At 33.4% G+C, this 23,846-nt stretch overlaps 2 protein-coding genes across 2 annotated transcripts in view; one reads left to right on the top strand and one right to left on the bottom strand.

Moving 5' to 3' along the window:
* LOC145293726 (uncharacterized) overlaps positions 1-21,819 on the bottom strand; it is a 179,153-nt gene extending 157,334 nt beyond the window's left edge. The window contains exon 1 of the mRNA XM_080140176.1: positions 21,479-21,819. The gene's annotated coding sequence lies outside the window, so the exon portion shown is untranslated. The remainder of the gene's footprint in view (positions 1-21,478) is intronic.
* Positions 9,938-23,846, top strand: part of LOC145293727 (uncharacterized) — an 83,826-nt gene continuing 69,917 nt past the window's right edge. The window contains exon 1 of the mRNA XM_080140177.1: positions 9,938-10,072. The gene's annotated coding sequence lies outside the window, so the exon portion shown is untranslated. The remainder of the gene's footprint in view (positions 10,073-23,846) is intronic.

Below are 23,846 nucleotides of genomic sequence, written 5' to 3'. Positions count from 1 at the left end.
CTTAACTTCACAGGGAACAGGAGTTGGAACATACATCGAGAGCATTGCCAAGGCTGCTGCAAGAAGGTGGGCTCTCTCTACTGTGCTAGAAAGTTACTTATGCCTGAAAATATCCTGTACCTCTACAAAGCCACCATTCACCCATGTATGAAGAATTGTCATATTTGGGCTAGTGCATCTGCTATTAGTCTCTCACTCCTGGACAGGGTTCAAAAGTGTTGTTAACGTGATAGGTCCTGAACTGTCATCTAAGCTTTCTGTTCCCTTGACAAAATGTTGCATCCCTCTGCCTGTTTTACAATTATTTTAATGGTGGATGCTCCAACACACTACAAGTACTTGTACCCCCTCGACGTAAATACCCCCGACAAAGTTCCATTCCTACACAGTAGAGATCCCTAGATGAAAGAAAGCCTTTTACTCCAATAATTTTTTCTCCAGAACTGCTAGACTTTGGAACTCTTTTCCAAGTTTCTGCTTCCCCAACTGCACTGACATGCAGAAGTGTAAGTGTAATGTGAACAGACATCTTATTGCTCAACTCCCTACACAATATCCCTTCAACTTTTGTCTCTGATAGTAGCCCCCTACATCAAAGTGATACTGTGCCTTGTTTGGGGTGAAAATGTAATTAAAACAAAAAAATAAATAAATAATAAAGAAAACATCAAGCTATGAATGAATTTGCACATGTGCAAAAGTAACAGAAATATGGACAAGTTCAAATGAACATTTTGCATGTCAACTTGCTAAAATATTTTTTGTACACGTTATTTATCTATCCAAACAAAGACTTTTTACTCTGCTATAAACCATCCTTGGTGTATGATAACTATTTCCTGCTAATTCCAGTGTTATGTGACCAGTAGTTTAAGAGTTTATCAGTTAAATATTCACACAGACACAAATCTACTGCTTTCTTTATATAGACACATGCAAATTTGAAAAATGAACAGGGGAGGGGGGCATTTTCCAGAATAAAACAAAATTTTTGGTAGAGCATTACATTTTCACACATTTGGTGACATTATTGGATGGGTTTCTATAAATATTTTGTTTAATTTTCGATTTTTTAACAATTATCAAGACTAGACTATAGCTCTAAGGAAACCACCATTTTTTTTTTTTTTTTTTCATCTTAATTCAACAGACTTTACAGTCTTCATTTATAAATAAAAATCGTACTTTAAAATAAGTTAAAACACAAAAAAATTGCCCAGGTAGGTAGAAGAGTAACTTATCTTGCCTTTGGTAACATTTATTCATTGCATATTTTTTTATACCTTTTTTTTTTTTTTTGTTTGGTATGCTAGAAAATGACCCTCTTTATATAAGAAGAAAAAAAATATTTGTAAAATAACAAAATAATCACAAGAAGCTTTCCCAACCACCGATATTCATGACAAATGAATATCGGTGGTTGAGAATTCTTCCTTCAAACTCCGCGGTTTAACATTCACAGGCAATATGAACTGGAACAAATAGAGGACATTGCAAAAGCTGCTGCAAATAAAATGAGTTCCCTCTATCGTGCTTAAAGACTAATCACACCTGAAAGTATCCTATACCTCTAACAAAGCCACCATTCGCCCGTGCATAGAGTATTGTTGCCACATTTGGGTAGGTGCATCTATCACTAGTATCTCCCTCTTGGATAGGGTTCAAAAAAGAGTTTTCAATCTAACAGGTCCCATTTTGTCAACTAAGCTCCAACCCCTGTCCCATCACTGCTGCAATGTTACATCCCTGTGCCTATTTTACAAATATTTTAATGGAATGTGCTCTGATGAACTCGTTGCACTAGTGGCCCCTCGGCATACATATCCCCGACAAACCTGCTTAGCAACAAAATCACATCCCTTCACTGTTGAGGTCCCTAAATGCCAGAAATCTTTCTACTCTAATAATAGTTTCTTCCATCGAACAGATAGACTTTGGAATTCTCTTCTTGTTACTTGCTTTCCTGACTGTACTGATATGCAGAAATTTAAATAAACATCTTGTTCATCTTCCTTTGGCATGGTCTCAAATTGTCCAAGTGGTGATATGCCTTGTTTGGGATGAACAGAAGTTAAAAAAATAAAATAAATTTTAAAAATTCTTTTTTTTTTGTTTCTGTTTTTTTTTGAAAGCAGAACTTTATGAAAACAAATTGTTTTTTTTTTGTTTTTTTTACACGGTGGTCACCACTTATCAAGGCCTGGAAGTCACTCAGGGATAAGGGTTATTGCAAGTACAGTACTTTAGTGTGGAGATTTGATGAAGTGTTTACTTAAGGGGGCGGTTCATTAGGAATTTGTTAACGTTGGACTTGAAGACATTCAAGTTGTACTCAAGTGGGAAGCAGGCAAACGAAACAGAGTTCCACAGGCGTGCAGTTTCATTTTTATTATTACACATACAATCATTGAATTAAAAAACAATGAGGACAAATAGCGAATTAATAGGATGTCCTTTTGTAATACAATATGCAAATTAGTTAACCTTCTGACAACCATTGCATATACATGATTGTTAATAAGAAAACTATTTTGAATATGAACTTTGGAGTTTTCATCTTGCTATCAGTGCAATAAATGGCCCAACTGTCAGAAACAACAAAGATAAAACAGGATTCCTGATTGGTTGATATTATAACTTCCACTGGAAGACAGGGATTGCACCTTTGGCAGAAATTTGGACTTCAAGTCAGTTGCAAACAGGTTTTTGGGACGCATGCAACTCGTTTATAGGTCCTCCATTTTTAACTTAATTATAGTTCTGTCTAATCGAGTATGGGATTGACAAAGAAATATGAACTCTTTAAAGATGACGGGAGTTATACACCTCTGAAATATATTATTATGCCAGTTAATGGAAATCGAACAATTGATTAATTATTAAACTAAGCATACTTCTTTTTCTCAAACTAACATGTCTGCAACGACATAACTACCTTGTTTGAATTGCCAGGTAAATTACCCACTTTGATTTAGCAATGACTAAACCAGAAACCACCGGGAGGGAAGTCATTTTTTTTTTTTTCTTCAGGTTATTTCTGGCAAAGGGAGATATAGCTGTGTTAGTTAATTTATGGCGGTTACCATAATGTAATTCTTGTTGGGTAGGTCACCAATTCGGCGGGTCCCCGTTTTGGGGAGTCGTCGAAATTAATAAGACGGGAGTAGAAACCGACCTTGGAATAATAATAAAGAAACAAAGGAACTTCCAAATGAAACGGTTTTATATTCATTTCAGCGTACAAGTGGTATCGGGTTATAGAAAGTTTGTGATTTTCGTTTATGTCCCCTGACTCTGGAACCACTCGCGTCTCCGTCTTTTTTTTTTTTTTTTTTTTTTTTCTTCCAACACTTTTTGTCTTTCCCACCAGAACTGTTCTCCGTCCTGATTGGTTACAACCTCTGGTCAAATTTTTGAGGAAGGAAGGAAGGAAGGAAACGGGAAAGGGAAGAGTAGAGAGAAAGAGACATGTAAAAGTAGTCTTGGCTTCACTACAAATTCTCACATAGTTATTTTACTCAATCAAAAATTTATAAATTTTTTTATTTTCTTTTCGCAGCATTTTGCTAAATCAAATTTATAGAATTTTATTACGGCTAGATTAAGTGTATAAATCCTGATAACTCTTTTTGGTATTTTCATATACAATTTCTTTAGTTTTTTTTTACTAGATAAGATTATATAATACCTTGATAGTTTTATTGCAAGATTGTTGTATAAAAAAATCTGATAAAAGAATTAAAAAAAAAAAAAAAAAATTTACCTTGCAGTAGTTCAATGATAATTTTTTTCTCTTCCTATTTGTGTTTCTGTCATGTCCTGATAGAATTAATTGATTAATCTATTGTGTTTGTGCAAAATTAAAATTAAAAAAACTTCCTCTGTCTGGAAGGATTTCTCTTCTACTTTTCTACACGGAGTGTTCAATTATATTTTCGTCTACCGACGATCAATATTAAAGTTGAATTGTATTAAGATATTTCGTTTTAAATTTAATTTTTTTTCCTAAAAAAATAAAATAAAACTTTTTCAAAATGTCTCCTTCATGGAAGGAATTCAAAGCATTTTTGGTGGCAAAAACAATCAGAATAGAGGTGGCCATGGAGAAATTTTGTATGAGGGTGTTACTCCTAGCCTCATCAAATCTAGCATTTTTGACATTAAGAAATGGTTGCAACACTGAAGGTCTAGTAGATGAAATCTTGACCAAATGTTTGACTGAGGAAAGATCCAATGTATGTCAGGAGGATCTTGCACTTACCATGTCTGTTAGAGAAACTGTTCTTAAATTTGAAACACTATCTAACCGGGGGGGGGGGGGCAGTGGTTAAGGAAATCCCTGATGCTCAAGTTGGATGTGGATTTCCCATATTTGAGTTTAACCCTCCATCTGAAAAATTTTATTTTAGAACCTTTCTTAAAAAGGTTCGAATTTTATACGTCGTCGTTAAAAGACGACGCTGACAAACTTCTCTCCTTAAAAAAACAAATTATGCGGGATAGCTTTCAAAATGGTATCAAAGCTTGATATTGTAAGAAACTCTGCAGAAATAAGCAGGCTCCTCATTGGTTGGTTTGACTGCCCACGATTTTGTTTGAACCTATCAGATTGTTGTGACTAACTGCAGAGTCAAATTTTTGGCGCTATTTTTATGTTTTAGGCGGCACTCAGTTTTCAAAAAGGCAACAGGTCGAAAACTCACTTGAGGCATGTAGCCTCAAAATCCCTTTGTCTCACTGAGACGTATTAATTCCCTAACGTGGGGCGAAATACATCAATACCCTAACGTTGGGCAAAATATTTTATTCTTCACACAATGTTGTGCTCTATGATTGACGGACTTTCTTCATTATTAGTATAATGTATTTCCGACACAAATTTAAGTTCTACATTTTGACCTGTCCTTTGTCCGCCATTCGAACGGTTATCCACAGTGAACTCCATGATAACTAACGGACCCACAGCATTCATCCTTGGAAGGCATCACTTAACTCATCGACTTGTTGCAACTATTCTTTGAACAGTGTGGAGTCTTGAACACTGCAAACGTGACGATAAACCATGACCTACAACCCTTTCGGGTGTTACCAGCTTTGTCACGGCAGAAAGCTAAAAATGGCACATCTTTTGAAATTGGGATCTTTTTACTTTAAATTTATGTTGAAGTTTAAAGGCGAGCCCGTTGTGATTTACATTTTTTAAGATTAAAGGTGAGCCTGTTTCCTTTTTTTCATTCTGCCGAGGGCAAAACCGACGTGAGAGACTATCTCACAATATTAAGCCGGAAAACTATCAGATAGCTCTAGATGTTTTGAGGGAAAAATTTTGTAACCAAGCCGATATCAAAAATAAAATTTTAATGAAGTGTTTTCTGGTGCCGAGACTACTGATAACCTTTGTTTGTTCAGAAAATATACAGCGCGTGTCAAAGTAGCTTTGCTCAAGCTAGATAATGCCTTCAATGGATTTTTTTTTTTTTAAAGACAACTCGATTTCTGGTGAGCTTGTCACTCACTCTTTATTAAAAAAGATTCCTTATGACATTCATAAAGAGTTAATGTCTTCTAGGGCCAGAACAAAAAAAAAATATGCTGTACAACAATGGCCACCACTTATAACAAAGAATTACATTGCTTAATATCCGGAAAACTACTTATTTGCGGAAAATTTAAATGCAATATTCGTTTTCAGCACACCCAAAAATCCCTAGAAAACAAGTTTAAAAGGTAGGTTTTGTGTTGATCGACCAGACCACAATTATCCATTTTACGTTGACTCCTCCTCCCAACAAAAAGTGGGTGTTCATTTTACGTTAAATTAATATAGAAAAATGGTCTCCCACTTTTTGAAACTAAAATTTCTTCATATCTTGGAAACTACTCGTTTCCTGGAATTTTAAACGTTATTTTCATTTCCCGCACTTCTGAAAACCTATAGTGGAGGTAATTTAAAGAAATTTTTGAAGATGGAAAGATGCTGCCCCTTTACCGTCATTGGGTATTGTTTGTATCGTTACCGTGGTTGAAAATATGTACACACGTGCAATTGTGTGTTGCTTTTTTTTCTTTTTTTTTTTTTATTCATGCGCTCACACGGTGGTGACAGATATTGACGACAAGGCAGTTTTCTGTCTCCGTGTTTTGGTGGGTAGGGGGCGCATGCGCAACAGCTACAAAACGACGGTTATCCATAAGAAAATATTCCCTAGAAACAGGTCTTAAAAACAACAGAACAGTAAATTTGCGACGGGTTTATATGTCAGATTTCGTTTTCAGCGGCCTCGAAAACCCCTAAAAACACAAACTAGAATAGTCGGTGTTGGGTTACAGTTAAAAGTAACAGTTACCTTAGAAAATTTAAATAAAAATTCAAATTAAAAAAATAAATACGACTATTTGCGACGTTTCCTTATTACAATGGGAACATTAACAAGTAATATTATTATTTGGCCATTTTTAACAGTAGCAAAAAAAAAATAAAGTGAAAAAAAAAAATAAATAAATAAATATACAGCAAATAGTTGTTACCAAAAGCAAGATAAATTACTCTTCTACCTACCTGGATAGGTTTTTTTGTTGTTTTAAATTATTTTAAAGCGCTTTTTTTTTTTTTCTTACTCGGAAACGATAGTGTCAAATCTTGAGTTATAACAAGAAAAAAAAAAAAATGGCGGTTTCATTAAAGCCATATCGAGCCTTGCTATTTGCCCCAAAATCGAAAATTAAACAAAATACTTACATTTTCACATGATTGGTTACATTTATTGAATGTATTTCTACTAATAATTCGTTTATTTTTCGATTTTTAGCGCTTATTGAGCCTTGACCTGACTACAATGAAACTGACATTTTTTTTTGTTCTCACTTAATAGACGACACACTATTTGTTTTTATCATTCAATTTTAACCCCAAACAAGTCACAGTGCCATTTTGAAGTAGGGGGCTACTATCAGGGACATAAGTTGCAGAGATATTATGAAGGGAGTTGAGTAGCAAATGTCAGTACATTTGGGAAAGCAGAATCCCGTAAGTGAGTTCCAGAGTCCAGCAGTTCTGGGGAAGAAACTGTTGGAGTAGAAGACTTTCCTACATCTAGGGATTTCTACTGTGTAGGGGTGGGATTTTGCTGCTTGTCGGGTTGTCAGGGATATTTACGTCGAGGGGATACAAGTGCTTGTAGTTTGTCAGAGCATTCACCATTAAAATACTTGTAAAACAGTCAGAGGGATGCAACATTTCGTCGATGGGACAGATGACGATTCAGGACCTATCAGATTGGCGACTCTTTTGAATCTTGTCCGGGTGTGACAGACTAGTAGCAGATGCAACAGCCCAAATGTGACAATAGTACTTGATACATGGGCGAATGGTGGCCTTATAGAGATACAGGATATTTTCAGGCGTAAGTAACTTTCTAGCACGGTAGAGAGAGCCCACCTTCTTTGCAGCAGCCTTGGCAATACTCTCAATGTATCCATTCTAATTCATGTTCCCTGTGAACATTAGCCTGAGGAGTTTAAAGGAAGTACTTTCGGGTAATGTGTTTTTGGCCATTTCTATTAGTGGTAGAGAAGGTTTCTTGTAATTATTAAAGGAAACAAGCTTAGTCTTGCCAGCATTGAATTTGACCATCCATTTTTGTCCCCGTTCCACTACAGATTGAAGGCCTTCATCTAGTGTTTCTGCTATTTCCTTAGATATGTATTCATTTGTTTTCCCCTCATGCCTGTTATAGAGCGTGGTGTCATCAGCAGATATACCCATCTCAGAAACAATTTTATCAGGGAGGTGATTCATGAATATTAGGAATAATAAAGGTCCCAGGATAGACCCCAGAGGCACTCCCACATTTATATCATATTGCTTATATGTAAATTAAATTTAAAAAAAAAAAACACAAAAACTAAATTAAAACACAAAAGATTTATCCAGGTAGGTAAATGACTAACTTATCTTGCCTTTGGTAACATTTATTGTATATTTATTTTCTCACCCTTTTTGTTTTGTTCATATTTTAAATTAAAAAAAAATAAATAAATAAATAAAAATAACCGCTAGTCATCCAGAATACGAACCGTGCTGAAATAATAACATTTAGAAAACCATTCTTAACACAAGGAACATGTTTTGTAACTATTGTGTACTTTCACCTAACAATTTAATAAACAAAAGATACCGTAAAACTTTAGGTACCTCCACGGCGATGTGTAAAACGTCAATAGTGCACATTTTAATAGTGACGTCATCGTTTCGTGTGTTTGTGTTAATTTCTATGGATAAGCGTTCGCGCTATAATTATTAATGGAGTTACATTTTTTTTTTTTTGTTATGGATAAAATATAATATAAAACTTTCCTTTTGTAAAACAAATACATTTTTATTAACGAACTACACAGACTAGAGTTAATAAAATAAAATTAATTTTAACGTATTCTGTTGATACATGTATTTAAAAATAATGTTCTTTACGAGCCTCCGTACATTTTTGAAAAAAAAAAAAAAAAGCGCCAAACATAAGGACCACCTTCTATCAATTTAAATAATAAAATCAGAACAAATTTTTTAAAGGTTGATTTTGGATTTACAATTTTTATTATCTCAATAGTCTTATATTCTTTTATAGGAATATATTTTTTTATTATTGGAAACCTGTTATTAAAAAATCCATTTAAACTTCATATCACGTAATATTTGAATTTTATATCATTTAAAGTTTTTTAAAAATAATTATTTTTTAGAATTGTTTTTTTTTTTTTGTTGTAATTCGAATAAATATATTACCGAGAATTATCCAGAAAATTGTTTTTTTGTGTTTTTTTAACATAATATTGAATTTATGTCCAATTTTATTTACAACTTTGAGGTAAGTGAAATAATTAACAGGATTTTATTTATTTATTTATATGTGTGTGTGTGTGTGTGTGTGTGTGTGTGTGTGTGTGTGTGTGTGTGTATAAATTACTATTTTTTAATTATTTTATCTTTTCATCTTTAAAAAATGTTGAAACTTTTATCAACCTACATTTATTTTACTTAGTTTTCAGGCTATGAAATATAGGGGGAGGAGGGGTAGAACACCTAAAAAAATATATTTCCGCTAATATATTTATCGAAACCTACTTTTAATATGTAAGTTTATTTAATAATGATTGAATATCGAAAATTTCAGGGAAATATGATTATTATTTGATTTTTACTAGATTTTTAAAACATGTGTGTGAACGAACGGCTTAAAAAACGTCACTATATAGGAACGTTGTTTTAAAGCGTAGATAATGTAAACACGATTTTTGTCTAGAATTTTTATTATTTTTGTATGCTGTAAAAAATTTTTTAAACGTATTAGCAGTTTATTTGAAGCCTTTTCTATTAAATGGTACAAAAAAGTTAGGATGATAATATTAAATTAAATTACAATTACCTCGTGTTACATATGGGGGGGTTAAAACTGTGGCGCGCGTTGGAGGTACCTATAAAACTGGAATTTAACTTGAAAATACTAAAATAGCTCGGTACCTTTTCTACATAAGCATAAAATAAAATAAATAAATAACGAACCAACAACGATTTTTAAACAAAAGTCTAACGATTTTTACACTTAAAGTTTAATTTTAAGTTTTAACAACATTTTAAGCCGTTAAAATGAAGATAACTTTTCGTGAGGCAACGTCATGCCAAATATATTTGAAAAAATATATATTATAGCGTTGGATATTTTCACGTTAAAATTCAATTATGGATAATTTGTATTCCTATTTATTATTGTATTCAAGTATATTCAGACGCGCACAATAGAAAAAACATACTTCTGACAAACGGATATGCTGTGAAACTGCAGCGAAGTCTTAAAATAAACCCCCTTTAATTATTTATTATTGTTATATATCAATATATTACAGTGAGAAATAAGCCCAAAACAGAAAGGAGATTTACACCGGGGATTATTTCATCCTTGATTGATGAGAGTTAACCGAAAAGTTGATATTTTTATCCGCATCCAGCGCATAAAAATAATATAATTGACTTCGAAATTTGCAGCCAAGATCCGGACTGAAACGACTCACTAAAACGGTGAGTTACAGATTTCTGTATTTTATTTAATTTATTTTTTTATTTCCTTGTAGACAGATTCTACACACACAAACTATTATGAAAAAAGAAAAAAAGTGTATTCAAACTATTAGACTTATCTTTGTTATTTTTTCTTATTTACAACGTTTCGGCCAATGTAACTTCCGACGTCCTTCAAAGTAGTTTTTGGCGCTATTTTTAAAAATAATATTTTCAAGTTAAATTTAATTTTTGTTTATTAAATTATTAGGTGAAAGTACAGAATTACAAAACACCTTCCCCTCCCGATGTTAAGAATGGGTTTCTAAATAACGCTATTATTTCAGCGCGGTAACATTCACATTGCGGGTTTTTTTTTGGGGGGGGGGATTGTTTTGTTGTTGTTTTTTGTTTTGTTTTTTAACTTTGAAATTTTTCTGTCGAATTCAGAGTCCGAAAATTTGAATTTTTGTTTTGTTTAAAAGAAGGTGCCTTTGACGAAGTTTGAAGGTTACATCGGCTGAAACGTAAAAATAATAAACAAAATAACTAAGATGAAAACAACCGTCCAAATTAACCCGCGTTTCAAAATATGAAAAACAGAGCCCAACCAGTTTTGAAAATCTTGATTTTCGTTTTTGTCCCTTTTCTGGGCACTCGTAATAATTATAGGTGAGCCACTGAGAGCCACTGAGCCATTTCCATTTGCCCCCCCCCCTTTTTTTTTTTTTTTTTTTTTTTTTTTTTTTGCAATTGTTAAGGACAGGTTTTTTTTGTTTTGCCTTTTTTTTTTTTTTTTTCGTACTTCTGCATTTACCGACCCGCAGTTTCCATGAAGTTTCTCGGGTGCGCTCGCTGCTCGGTAGCTGACGGGAATAACTGGACGCGGCCGATCGCGAAACGTTAAATCGCTAAGAAAAAAATTATAATGAAAAACATGGAAATACGATAAATTAAAATTCCAATTTATATAAATAATTAAAAAAAAAAAAAAAAAAAAAAAAAGTAAGCTTCATAGATTCGTATGAAAAAAAAAAAAAAAAAAAAAAAAAATAGCGCGTTCGGTAAAAATTGAGAAATGCTCGACCGACCTTTTCCAGTTATTTCCGTCAGCTGCCGGGCGAGTTCGAGCCAACTTCGTGGAAACCGCGAGTCGGTAAATGTAGAAATGCTCTCCCCCACCCTTTCCCAACTTTTGCATTTAGCGCACCAGTACCACGCACCACATTTCCGTAAATGTTGGTTCGGGATCGACCGGCAGCTGACATAAACCGCCGGAATATGCCGAGAGCGCTGATCAAATTGATCAGCCAATGAAAAGGCAATAAACACGCTTAATCAATAAATATCGAAGCAGACGACTCTTAACAAATCGGAAGAGGAAATAAAAAATTAGTTTTTCACGCACAAGTCTAACCCTAATAAAAAATATTAATAATTTTCCTAAAAGTATTTACAATTTTTGGTGCTTCTTCGTAATAAGAGCGAAATTCGAAAGTCGAAAAATCAATTTTCATTAAAAGAAAAAAAAAAACCAACACTTTTATGTCAATTTCAACTAAAAGCAATGATATCTACTTCATTGTTAGGTCTTAGTTAAATATTACTGTATCATTAAATAAAACATGAATTTTTAAGTTTTATCGAGAAAAAAAAAACGCTTCGTCACATTTGTTTGGGACACGTGACGTAAACAAAATAAACACAGAAATAGGTAAGGGAGCCAACATTTTAAATTTTAAAAAATAAATAATAATAATAAAAAAAAACATTAACATAAAGGAAGTGAAGTGGAAGTCGTAATCGTAAAGATAACCAATTATTAACTATTAATAAATACTAGAATAAGTTAATTTTGCACTAATGCATATAAACAATCGATAGATCGAAACTATAGTCAAGGAACACCTATAACTATTTCTATATTTTCATTAATAAAATTGTGTGTATATGTTTTCCCGCCTCTATGTGACTTACACATTGGGTAAAACCACAGTTAATGCGATAAGAATTGGAGGTATGTTTTACTGTCCACAGTCCTTCGAAAAAGTGGTAAACAAAATCAAATATATAACAAATAAATGTTACCAAAGGCAAGATAAGTTACTCTTTTACCTTCCTTGGTAAGTTTTTGGTGTTTTTACTTAATGTAAAATGTTTATTCAGCTCAAAAAAACAACCATTTTCAAAGGGTACGCGATCACAAGAGAAAAATGGTCGCATAACAAATACATTGTGGCCAGATTTTCTGGTGGTTGCATACCTTTTGAACTTGGTTGCTTTTCAAGCCGATTAAACATTTTAGTAAAAAAACTAAAAACCTATCCAGTTAGGTAGAAGCGTAACTTATCTTGTCTTTGGTAACATTTATTTGTTATATATTTGATTTTTTGACCACTGTGAGAAATTCTGCAGAAATAAACAGGCTCTCCATTGGTCGGTTTGTCCACCCACGATTTTGTTTGAACCATTCAGATTGCTTGTTATTTACTAATTGCCGAGGGTGAGCTTGGCACCAAATTTATCCTTTCAGATCACCAGATTCGATACTCGGACACAGTTTGCAAAGGATGTACGAATTCTCGCTCAAGGCTTGTAGCCTCAAATCGCTTTGTCTCGTTGAAACGTTTTAATGCCCTAAAATGGGGCGAAATGTTATCATTTGCAAACATCAATGCCCTTATGTTGGGCGAATTATTATATCATCATACGCTGTTGTGTTCTGTGAATCAATTACATACACCAAATCTGTTGCCAAGGCCACTGGAAAAATGGTAGGATCCTTCTACCGCTCCAGTTCACTCCTGATGCAATTCTCTACCTATATAAAAGCCAGGTACAGCCACATCTGGGCAGGAGTTGCTAGAAGCAGCTTGTCCTGCCTTGACAGAATTCAAAATAGACTTCGTAGCTTAGTGGGTGGATGCCCTTTTCACTTCCCTGCAACCTCTTTCCCACAGAAGAGATGTTGCGAGCCTGTCTCTGCTTTATCGTTATTTTCATGACAAGTGTTCGTCTGAGCTTTAATCTATGGTCCCTCCTCGTCAAACTTTGACAAAAAAAACACTCATCTATCCAAAATCACTATCAATAATTTCCCTCTACTCTTTATCTGTGCCTAAACCTTAACGTAGATTCCATGAACAAACCTTCCTACTTAGAACTGCACGCCTGTGGAACTCTCTTCCGTTTGCCTGCTTTGCAGCTGACTACAATTTGATTGTCTTCAAGTCCAACGTAAACAAGTTCTTGAACCATACCCCTAAGTAATCCAATTTACAAAATTTCCACTACTTATGTATATCCATTAACCCTTATCCTCGAGTGGCCTCCAGGTCTTAATAAGTAGTGACTCCTTTAAAAAAAAAAAAATAAAAAAAAATTGACTTTTATCATTACAAATATAATGTCTGTCAGAGACGAACTCAAGGTCTACAGTTTTACCTGTCATTTGTCCGCCATTTGGGCAGTCATCTACAGTAGACTCCTCCAGGCTACTCGACTTGCAATACACATCTTGGAAGATATCACTCAACTTTTCAACCTGTGCAGCAGCGTTCTTCATCAGCAGATTTTGAACCCAGCTTTTATCGAATTTGGGGTGTTTGGTTTATCGTTTGGGGCGTTACCGGCCGATTACGGCAGATAGCTGAAGATGATGCATCTTTTGCAACTTGAATTTTTTTGCTTTAATAAAATTTACGTTAAGCTTTAAAAGTTGAGCCTGTTGAAATTCTGATTGGTTTTCTTTCATTCTGCAAGGGGTAAAACCTATGTGTGGAAATTCCATACACCACTTTTTTGAAGGACTGTGGATAGTAAAAACATACACAAAATTTGTGACAGGTGATTTTGTTTTTGTTTTGATATTAGTAAAGGAGAATCCATTTAGAGTTCAAACCTAACATATTTTGGGGGGTAGGTTTCTACTTCTATTTTTGGTCAATTTTTGAGGAGGTATTGTGACATCACAGATAACACTACTAAGCCATTTCATTCTCGTTCTAACTGAAGCAGTCAACACTACTTGTGTTTCGAAAGTCTGATTAATATAAACTACTTGTATTTAGTTCTTTTTAATTTTTAGTATTCCTAATATTCATAAATCACCTCCCTGATAAAATTGTTTCTGAAATTGGTATATTTGTTGATGACACCACTCTCTATAACAAGCACGAGGGGAAAACAAATGAACACATATCTAAGGAAATGGCAGAAACACTAAAGGATGACCTCCAATCTATAGTGGAATGGGGACAAAAATGGATGGTAACATTCAATGATGCCAAGACTAAGCTTGTTTCCTTCAATAATTACAAGAAACCTTCTCAAACACCAATAGCAAATGTAAAGATATATTACCTGAAAGTACTATTCACAGGGAACAAGAATTGGCACAGATACATTGAGAGTATTGCTAGGGCTGCTGCGAAGAAGATGGGCTCTCTCTACCATGCTAGAAATTTACACCTAAAAGTATCCTGTATCTCTACAAGGCCACCATTCGCCCATGCATGGAGTATTGTTGTCACATTTGGGCTGGTGCGCTTGCTACTAGTCTCTCGCTCCTTGAAAGGGGTTCAAAAGAGTCACCAACTTTATAGGTCCTGAACTGGCATCTAAGCTTCAACCACTGTCCCATCGACGAAATGTTGCATCCCTCTGCCTGTTTTACAAATACTTTAATGGTGGATGCTCTGACCATGTACCTCCTCAACGTAAATACTCCCGACAAACCTGACAAGCAGCAGAATCCCATTCATACACAGAGATCCCTAGATGTAAGAAGGCCTTCTACTCTAATAGTTTCTTCCCCAGAATTGCTAGATTCTGGAACTCCCTGCCAGGTTCATGTTTTCTCAACTTTACTGACATGCAGAAGTTCAAGTGTAATGTGAATAGACATCTTGCTGCTCGACTCCCTACATAGTATTCCTGCAACTACTGTCCCCAATAGTAGCCCTCTACATCTAAGTGGCACTCTGCTTTGTTTGGGGTGAAAATGGAATTAACAAAAATTAAAAATAAATAAACGCTTCAAAATAAGTAAAACAGCTTTTTAAAAAAAAATGTACCCAAGTAGGTAGAAGATCAACTTTTCTTGCTTTTGGTAATATTTGATTGTTAGATATTTGTTTTGTTTTTTGTTTTGTTTTTGTTTTTTTTGGGGGGGATACCACTTTTTCGTTTTGTTTACTGCGAAATGTCCACGTCTAGTTAGTATTTTAATATCGTTTTAATTTACTATGAATTGTTTATTGAAATCAAAAATAAAATAATGGAAAACTCTGTAAATATGACTACATTTTGAATTATTGACTTTTGTAACTTGAACCTATCCGAGTTGTTTTACCAAAACCAAAAGTTTTCGGTTTATATTCTGCATGAGCACACATTTATTTTCCGCTAAGCCAGGAACAAAAACAACTAAATACAACTGGTTTATATTAATCAGACTTTCTTTTTTGTGCTAGTTAAGATAGAGTCGACAGATCGATTTTCTTTTTTTTTTAATACAGGGTGACCCAAAAAAAAAACGGTCCCCAACTCTAATTAGGCCCAGTTTCTTAGTGTTTTGTTCGAAAGAAATTAAACTTTGGTCATAACTAGTTTATTATATTCAAAACATCACATCAAAACACTAGGGTAGTTGGCCTTTTTTTCTCCGTTCTACAGCATATGTTCTAGATGGCCTCCATTTAGCTTTTTTTGTTGTTTTTTTTTTGGGGGGGGGGTCATTCTGTTTTTAGTTTTAAGCAAAAACAACAGTACTTGTCATGTCGATAATAGTAATATATCTAAAAATCACGAAAATTCATAGAGCAGAAAATTATTTAGTTAAAAGTAATGTTTACGAAAAATTGGAGAAAATTGCGGTTATCCCTAGATGTGTGAACACCTTGAAGATTGCGAATATAGGAAACCTACTTATCTCTTTTTTCCACTTTAATCGCTTCCAACATTTGTACCCTTTTTTTACTAAAAACACAATAACAGTTGTTCTACTCGAATTTCTGTAATTTTTAGATACATTATTTTCGACACTTGTACTCTTGTTTTTGCTTAAAACCATATTTTTAAAAAAAATCGATCTGTGGACTATCTTTTTTTTATCGATAATGAAGCATTTTATAGTTAAACTAAACGAAAAAGTGATCAATAGGCATCATCAAAGCTGTGTGTAAAAAATGTCAATGTTTTACACAATAACAGCAACGTCATCATTTCGTGTGCTAATTATTTTCTGAGTCAATTTCTATGGATGGGCATTGCCGCTATAAGTGTTAATGGAAGTAACGTTTTTTTTTTTTTTTTTTTTTTTTTGCTATCAGATTTTCATATTTACATAGTAAAACAAATAGATTTTTGTTAACGAACTACACAGACGAAAGTTAATAAAATAAAATTAATTTTAACGTCTTCTGTTGACACTTATGTATCTAAAGATAATGTTGCTTACAGGCCTCCATACTTTTTTGGAAAAAAGCGCCAGAAGATAAGGATTATCTGCTATCATTTTAAATAATTAAATCAAAACGAATTTTTTAGGTCGATTTTGCTTTTGCAATTTTTATTATCTCAAGAGTCATATATTCTATTATATGAATTTTTTTTTATTATTGGAAACCTGTCATAAAAAAAAAAAATCAGCACTTATGCATGACAGTTACATGAGGCAAATTTTTGTATTTTAGTTTCAAGAAACGCCGACAGATGTCGCTTGTCAGGGGTCGATAACTCTTCCTTTTCTAAAAGTTAGTGCAAACTAAAATTATATTTTCATATAATCTTTCTGTACAAAAAAAAAACTATAAACGTTTCATGTTTTTATCAGATTTATTATTTCATTTTCAGTTATAAATCACTCATTGAAAAAAAATTATATTAATAAACTAAAATTATATTTGGATACATTTTTTATACAATAAATGTTTCTTTGTGTCATTCAGCTTTGCATTATCGTAAACACTTGTTTATATTTGAGATTCAAATAATGGCCGCTAGACGTTTCTTTTTCCAAGAACAGGGGTCGATAACTCGTCTCTGATGCTAATATGTAACTGTCATGCAGAAGTGCCAAAACATCTTTGTTTAAACTTCATATTGCACAATATTTGAATTTAATATCATTTAAAGCCTTTTAAAAATAACTAATTTTTAGAATTATGTTTTTTGTTGTAATTCAAATAATTATATTACAGAGAAAAAAATTATCAAGAAAGTATTTTTTAGTTTTTTAACATAATATTGATTTTATGCCCAATTTTATTTACAACTTTAAGTGAAATAAATAACGAAATATATAAAAATAACTATTTTTTAATTATTTGATCTTTTCAACTTGAAAAAAAATGTTGAAATGTTTAGCGACCTATAGGCACCTCCAAAAGTCACCACAGAATTAACACCACCCTATATGTAAAATGATGTAACTTTATTATAAATTAATATTATCAGTATAACTTTTGTACCATTTAAAACAAGCAGGGCAAAATAAACTAGTAATCATTTTTAAAAAAATTTTCATCGTACGAAAATAATGAAATTGTGAGACGAAAATCGTGTTTACATAATTGGCGCTTTAAAATAACGTTCCCATGTAGTAAGCATTTCGAACGTGAAAACATACCCCGTGTTTAATAAATCTAGCAAAAATTAACTAATGGTGAAATTTTCGATACTTATCCATTTTAGAATGAAATCACATATAAAATGCAGTTTCTGTAAAATATACGAAGGGAAATATTTTCTTTTTAGTACGTGCCCCCCTCCCATATTTATTTTTTGGAAATTTGAACAAAATATATTTAAATCTATCGAAATTTATATTTATTATGAAACATAAGAGTTCAAATAAGTAAAACATTTTTTTTTTAATTTAATACACGTATTGAACAAAAATTTACCTTAAGTTGCAATTAAAAAATGATATAAATTTAATATTTTTTTTAAATAGCGTTTTTTCGAATTAATATATACTGTAATCAGTTGAATTGCCAAGAAAAAGAAACATTAATTAATTTTTAAAAGATTAAAAGGATTAAAATTCCATTATTTCAAAATGTTCCGTTACAACACAAATTTTTAATTGTGTTAAAAAAATTTTTTTTTTAAATATTAAGTTTTTATATAAACATGGCTCTTGTCAGCTATTTTATCTCCAGATTAAAACCGATTGGAAAATATTACTGCACAAATATTAAGCACTTTGTAGCCTGCCCTCATATTTTGTTTGTCTCTTTTTACCGAACAAAAGTATGGAAGCCGAACATGAACATTCAGTAAAACCGTATTTGATATTTAATATACAAATATTTATAATATTACTAATCATTAAACTGTGTAAATCTTAAAACTTAACAAAATTACAACAAAGATTAATTATTAATTGCAGTTTGAAGAAAATAAACAAAGGTTTTAAAAAATCATTAAGTCGCTTCTGCTTTTCCATAGTTCGTACAGTTAACACAAATCTGACGTCACGGAATCATGCGTATTTTTTTCACATTGTTTTGGAGATACCTATCGACCTACATTTATTTTGTTGGGTTTGTTTTACTGTACACACAGATTCGAAAAAGTTGTCAAAAAAACAAAACAAAAAAAAAATATAACATAAATGTTATCAAAGGCAATATAAGCTACTTTTCTACCTAACTGGATAAGTTTTGTGTTTTTATTTAATATAACATGCTTATTCAGCTCGACAAACATAGTGATTATCGATGTATAGGAAAATTCCAAATGGCGCTGAACTCTCTGCTGAACACGGTAAGTTTGGGAAAATGAGTTAAAAATAAAAAATATACAAAATACTGTTAGAAACTAGCTCAATATATGTTACCGTGACATACGTTGACATATATTCAGTGGGGTTTTAACAGTATTTGGTATAGTTTTTATTTTTAACTCATTTCCCCAAACTTGCCGTGTTCAGCAGAGAGTTCGGCGTTCGGCGCCATTTTCAATTTTCCAATACATCGGTAAACACTGGATGTTTTTCGAGCTGAATAAACATTTTACATTAAATAAAAACAAAAAATTATCCAGTCAGGTTGAAAATAATTAACTTACCTGGCATTTGATAACATTTATTTGTTATATATTTGTCTGGTATTTTTTTTAGATTAGGTCCATCATCGCCACAATTTTCTTTTAAATGACACCTTTTAAATGTTTTCGACTACGCTGAATACGAAAATTTTGCAGAAATAATTAGTTATCGAGATATAAAAAGTTGTATCATGCATTGTATTCTTTGGCGGACATCTTTTTTACGCGCGTGCAGTTGCAGTGTCAGCCATAGATGAGTAGATTTGTTTATGGCGCGCGTACAACAGATGGCCGCCAAAGAATACGATGCATAATACAACTTTTATATCTCGATAACTACTTATTTCTGCAAAATTTCAATGCGATTTTCGTATTCAGCATAGTCGAAAACCTAAACATATACTAGTAATATAAATATTATAATATAATAATATAATACAAACCCAAAATTTTGAAATATTAGCAGTTTTTTTTAAGTTTCTTCTTTTGGTAACAAACACCCCTCCCAACCTCCCCATGTTAAGAACGGCTTACGAGGTTGGGGGGTGTTTATTCCGAAAGCCGTTCTTAACATGAGGTTGGGGGTGTTTATAATGCGCTGGGGCCCACCTGGGGCACGTCGTAAAATTTACCCTTTTAAATGGTAAAAGAAAAGTTAAGATGATACTATTAAATGAAATTAGTTACAGCGTGTTACATACAGCGGGGGTTAAAACTGTGGCGCGCGTTGGGCCGTTGGAGGTGCCTAGTGATCAATAACCAATAAATGTTACCAAAGGCAAGTTATGCAGAGAAGGTACCGTGCTATTTTTTAAATAGCATTTTCAAGTTAAATTCAAGTTTTATGGTATCTTTAGGTAAACGTACAGAATAGTTTACAAAACACCCTCCCCACTTTATTGTTAAGAATAGCTTTCTAAGTAATAACATTATTTCAGCACGGTACTTTCTCTGCATAAATACCAGTTACTCTTCTACTTACCTAGATAAGATTTGTGTTTTAACTTATTTTAAAGCGTTTATTTAGTATAAAACATGAGTAGTGGCGAGTTTTAAGTTAAAACAAGAAAAAATAATGGCCGACACGAAAAGGTCATCTAGTGATAATCGCTTAAAAATAGAAGATTAAACAAAATACTAGTAGAAAAACACAAATTTCCTAGTATTATATATTTGTTTTTAACACTTTCGTTTTGTTGTCTACTGCAAAATGCCCAAATTCGGTTTAGGTTATAATGCAACATCGGAGCAAATAACGTTATTTAGAAATTCATTCGAACGATGGGAGCGAAGGGCGTTTTGTTATTATGCTATACTTTCATCTAACAATTTAATAAACAATACTGTAAAACACTTAACTTGAAAATCCTATGTAAAAAATAACACGATTCTAAAAAAGTACTTGTGCAGTTTACGGAACGTACTACTTTTAGATTTTCAAGGTACGTCCATTTTTCTTCCTGAATCTTTTGTTTATGAAATTGTTATGTGAACGTACAGAAGAATTAACAAATCCCCCCTTCCCATCTAGCTTTCTAAATAATAACATTATTTCTTCAGCACGGCTCGTAAACTGCAAAAGTACCAAGATTTTTTTTAAGACAATGGAAAAAAATCGACAAAACAATTGTGGGGGATTCTATAATTTAATTTGTTCTTAATTTATAAAAATGATAAGTTTCAATACGAAGAGATTTCCTTGTTTTTTCTAAAAATAAAAAAAATAATCTCTAACTTTAAAAGGTAATAATAATAAATAACATGAAACATTAACGACGTCCGACCACAAAGAGAGTGATCAGTTTAAAAACAATAGCGCATTCAAAATCGATCCCCGATTTTCTGACCGGGAAGAGCTTCCACATTTACACACTGGGGATATAAGAAAGGTAATACGATTGACGGAGGGGGAGGAAAGGGGGGAAATGACGCTAGGGTGGCCACAAAGTCGGGGAACAGTTTAGGAAAAAACCGCCAAGAGAAATCGACCCCTGACTTTCTGACCACCTTTTTTCATGTTGTGATGATGGCAAAAATTTTGAATAATTTTTAGAATCGCATTTTTTTTTTTTTTTTAGTACGAGAATGTTTTCAGTTATGTAGTAGCATATATATATGTGGGTATATTTAAATAAATAAGTTTGAATGTAATTATGAGATTTGTTAAATAAAATATATTGATTAGGGAGTTTTTGTAAAAAAAAAGCACATGGTTTCATTTTGAACAATTGCAGAATTTTTTAATGATATTGTATTAGGTGTTGTACATTACATAAAAAAGTAATACTTTTAACACATATACAACAGTATTCGTATATAAACCTTTTATCGTTGCTTTTTAATAATGAAGAGACAAAAGATTATAGAACTTACCTGATTATTAGCTAGCAACCAAAAATCCCATTTTTATATTGTAAAAAAAACAAGTGTGATGTTTGGCTTCTTTTTTTTCTTTCTTTCTTTCTTTTTTTTAAAGTGTCATCCAAAGTACATGAATATATGTCGAAATTTTTCTTCGTACGTCTATTTTTTCCTTGTATGTTTTCGTTTCAGTCTTTTTCCTTTTTCTCAAATTTCCCCCTTCGTCGCCTTTTCTCCCGCTTTTCCTCTCTGTCTCTCTCACTCTCTCGACAAAAACGACTTCATTATCGTCAATTTGGTGGGATCAGGAGAAAAGATACGCCATGTTGGAAGAAATGTATCACGTGACCGTCGAGGACGATTGCGGCAGCAGCAGGAGCTGCAGCCTTTTTTTTTTTTTTACTTCTTGTTGGAAAAAGGGAGTTAATGTCCAACCTGTCTGTGTTAAGATTAGAGTTTGAAATTAGGGTTAAAATGTTCGGGAGAGGAGGGGGTCCTCCCAGGCATTACCTCCTCTAAAAGGGGATTGCTTTATACCAGTCTCCAGAGGTGCCTTGAACCGGGCAATGCGGACGGGTCCGATCATGGAAAATTTTGCAACCGTCCAGAGTCATGTCCACAATATGGCCAAGTGTCCTCTATTTAGGAAAATCTGGATTTCTCCAGACACACACACACACACACACACACACACACACACACACACACACCTTAAATCGACCCCATTTCTGTAAAAAAAAAAAAAAAAAAAAAAAGGCGAAACGTTATCTATCTTGGACATCAGGACACTTCTGCAGTTTAATAGCAGTCTTTATGATTTTTTTATGGCGAGGGAGGAGCTAATATTCAACAACAAAAGCAACCGGATATATGTTAGATGGAACATTTTAACCCTATGTACAGGAGGAAGGGGTCATCCTCTCAGGCATTACCACCTTGAAAAAGAGGATTGGTTTATTATTGGTCTCCTGAAGTGCCTCAAATCGGGCAATGCCGACACATCTGATCATGCAAAAATTAGGGACATGTGAGTTTGGACCGTTATAAAATAATCAGTAGTCAAACACGTAGCACGAAACAAAAAACAAGCCCTCTTTTAAAACAAAACAACAAATGGATTATTTCAGCAGCAAAAATTGAACTGTGTCCGAGTGAGAAAAAGGGAAGAGTAGAAGGTTTTCGAGATGTCAAAGGTCAGCCAGCAGTTATCTTCAGGCGAAGATCATCTAAGCAGAAGTGGACAGGGACATGAGAGAGGAGGGGGGTCTTTCTTCAATGCTTGCCAGGTTCTCTCTGCTGACTGTCCTTGATTCCCAAAAGGTTAAAGAAGTTGTTCAGCGGACAGATGTAATCTGATTGGTCAGTGTGTGGATGAATCGCTTGGTGAGGACATTTATTCGCAAGAGAGAAGATATCTTTCATTTTATTTGTGACTGCTACATCACCCACTGCGTAGGTGGAAAGCCGACAGAGAAAAATTTCTTTTGGTAAATGAAGAAGTTGTAAAGAACAAAAAGATGTAAATTCATTTTTTTTTTTATTAATTGTATTCATCGGACTATTGTTCTCATGCTGAGTATTATTAGTACAATGTTTTGGTCAGATTGTCCTTCGGCCTTCATCAACATGTCAGTTGTTGTTTGGAGAAGAAACAAGAAATGTTACTGGTTCCGTAGATCTTTTCGTATTTCTATTAGTCAGTTTCCATTTTTTGGTCATTGTCTTGAATCTGTGACAAAAAAAAAATTGGTTGGCAATGTTTGTTTTGTTTTTTTATAAAACCTGTTTCTATTTTTTTGTGCAAATTTGTGTTGTGTATGTGTGTTTTTTGCTGCAAGGAAACAATGTTGTTATACAGTGAAAATTTTATTTTTTGGAGGGGGAGAAAAACATTTTGGGAGTGCGCTTTATACAGTGAAAATTTTTAGGGAAAAATCTTATCTTTAGGCAAATCAGACTTCGTAGCTTAGTGGGGGATGCTCTCTTCTCTTCCCTGCAACCTCTCTCCCACAGAAGAGACATTGTGAGCCTGTCTTTGTTTTATCGTTATTTCCATGGCAAGTGCTCGTCCGAGCTCCAATCTCTGGTCTCCCCTCGCCAATCCTTCATGATAAACACCCGTCTAGCTAAAACCACTGTCAGTAATTTCACCCACTCTTTATCTGTACCTAAATCAAAACGTAGATTCCATGAACATAGCTTTTTCCTGAGAAGTGCACACCTGTGGAATTCTCTTCCGTTTGCCTGTTTTCCACCTGACTACAACTTGGACGTCTTCAAGTCCAACATAAACAAATTTCTGATTAATCGCCCCCTTAAGTAAGACGGTTTATCAAATCTCCAATACCAACTATTACTACGATATTATCCCATTGATTAT

Source organism: Euprymna scolopes, chromosome 15, assembly GCF_053919585.1.
Source record: "Euprymna scolopes isolate OS-2025 chromosome 15, ASM5391958v1, whole genome shotgun sequence".
In the NCBI taxonomy this organism is placed as follows: Eukaryota; Metazoa; Mollusca; class Cephalopoda; order Sepiida; family Sepiolidae; genus Euprymna; species Euprymna scolopes.
The sequence above is the reverse complement of the archived record's forward strand: the minus strand, read 5'-3'. Positions and strand labels throughout refer to the sequence as shown.